The sequence below is a fragment of the Peromyscus eremicus genome, chromosome 10 (assembly GCF_949786415.1).
Source record: "Peromyscus eremicus chromosome 10, PerEre_H2_v1, whole genome shotgun sequence".
Lineage (NCBI taxonomy): Eukaryota > Metazoa > Chordata > Mammalia > Rodentia > Cricetidae > Peromyscus > Peromyscus eremicus.
In genome coordinates, this window is record NC_081426.1 from 84385691 (window position 1) to 84387992 (window position 2302).

Genomic DNA, 2302 nt, shown 5'->3' on the forward strand with positions numbered 1-2302 from the left:
TTTTCTCATTGAATTGAGCTGTCAGAAGGGAAAATGACTGTGTGTCTGAGTCTATTTATGGCTGTCTCTCCTATTTCATGCATCTATGTGTTTTCCTCTTTCTGCTGCTACTGTGGCCTTGAGGGGTGAGGCTTAAAATTCTGTATCAGGAACCTTTAAGCTTCGTATTCTGAAAAACTGTTTTGGCTAATTCGAGTCCAACTGCAAGCTCTCCCACAGGAAATTTAGAATCTCCTTGTCAGTTTCTGCCCCTGAGAGGATTTTGATTAGAATGGCATCAAGTTTGTGGGTCAGTGTGGGGAGACTTGACCTCTGACTACTGAGTCCTCCAGTTTATGAACATGATATTTCTCTCTGCAGGACATTTCTCTAGTTTCTCTCAGAAATATTTTTTTCCTGGTTTAATAAGGAATTGTTTATTTTGAGAAAAAGATCCCAAACATCAGGCTCTTCACAAAAATAACCCATGGTATTAACTTTAGAAAACAAATATTAAGACTATTACACTATTTTCCTGTAAGATGCATTTGACATGCCAACTCTCATTCACAAAAATACATGGTTACATTCGTGTTGAACAGCCCCACTCATGTGAGGGAAACACACGCCTATAATGCAAAGCTGCTCTCAGGGTTACAAGTAAGTGAGATGCCTCTGCAGTTAGGGAAGCAACTACCAAAACCATAGGAATGGGAAGAACTGTACTCCCTGCATAACGAGAGATTGTTTTGGAGACAGCTGATAAAAACCATACATCTTTTTATTGTTAAGTCAAAGAGGTATCAAAATTAAATGCAAAACTTACAAGGTAAGACTTAACAAAACTACTAAGGAGCATCAAAGGAAGCGAAAATAGAACTAGGTGCAGGGCAATTATGAATCGATAAAACAGGAAGGATAAGGAGAGGGTGAACAGTGAGAACTGCTGAAGTTCTAGGGGAGAGGATCTGCTGTTACTTTGATCTCTCACAAGCGATTTCTAAACTCCGCTATGTGCTTAAGAGTCATCCTCTCCTTCCTCAGCCTCTTTTTCATCATCCTTGATCAACTCCAGCTGGTCATCCCCCATCTTCATTGTCATCATCATCCAGCAGGTCACACTCCTCAGCAGAATCATCTGCACCGGCCTCAGACTCCATCTTCACATTAGTCTCATCTTTTTTCACAGAGGCACTGCTCTGCTCTTCTTCAGACTTTTCATTCTTCATCTCTACTGGGGATGAGAAGGACAAGTCTGCTTGCTTGCTTTGTTCCCTTTCAATTTTTTCCACGCTTTCCAGCAGAGAATCCACTTTTTGCTTTATCTGAGTCAGCTCCTTCTTGATGGCTTGAAGGTTATCACCTTTCAACTTCCCAGACTTGGATGAAGATCCCTGTTGTCCACTCTTCGAATTGACACTTTTCCCCCTTCGAGAGGTGTTTCCAGAAACACGCTGGCATTTAGAAGGCACCACAGCTCAGGCAAAAGGAGGAGGAGGAGGAACACGTGCTGGGTAACTGTACATCCTGTCATAATAATCCCGTTGAAAGTCATAGTCCAAATCAAATGAGGAGCCGCACGTCTCCGCTGCAGATCGTTTCACACCTGCTTTTCCTCGGTTCACTTTTGGCTCTGCAGCCAGATTAATATCTAAAACCTGGCCAGCAATCATTCAGCCATTCTCTCCAGCTGCAGCAGCCCAGGCATTTCTTTCATTAACGTATTGGACGAAGGCAAAGCCCTGATGCACAGAGCAACCCACAATTTTGCCATACTTTGAAAAGATTGCCTCCACATCAGACTTCTTGACCACAAGTGTATTGAGATTCCCAGTGAATCCACGGGAACTCACGGATCGAGGGTCTGTTTCGTTGGTAACATTGCCAGCCATCTCCTTTGATTACAAGGTCTCTCACAAAGCGTAGCTGAAGATCAAAAACATCTCACGAGAAGATGGAGAGAGAGAGAAGGGACTGCCTCTCCTACGGCGGTTCCATGCCGAGACGCCGAAGCTACAGCGGGTAAGCAGCTCACGACCGTTCGCTCGATGTCTCTTCACAAAAAAAATCTCTCTCAGAAATATTTCACAGGTGTTCACATTTGCCTCTTGCGGTGACCCCAAAACCAAACTCTGAGCTGAAGCATTTGAAAGACACTCCTCTGCTGAAGCCAGTATTCATCATCCACATCATTTGATGTGGTTTCTGTCTTAGCTTTTATTGGCAGTATTTCCCTGTTTCCCTCTTTACTTCAGAAAGGGGGTGACCAGACCCCTACATCTACTCCGAATTCCTCCCCTCCTTGCCAATTCTTTTGCTGGGC

General features: G+C 43.8%; 1 pseudogene; it reads right to left on the reverse strand.

The window, feature by feature from the left end:
• Nucleotides 1-1009: 1009 nt before the first annotated feature.
• On the reverse strand, nucleotides 1010-1886 carry LOC131920779 (heterogeneous nuclear ribonucleoprotein C-like; annotated as a pseudogene).
• Nucleotides 1887-2302: the final 416 nt, after the last annotated feature.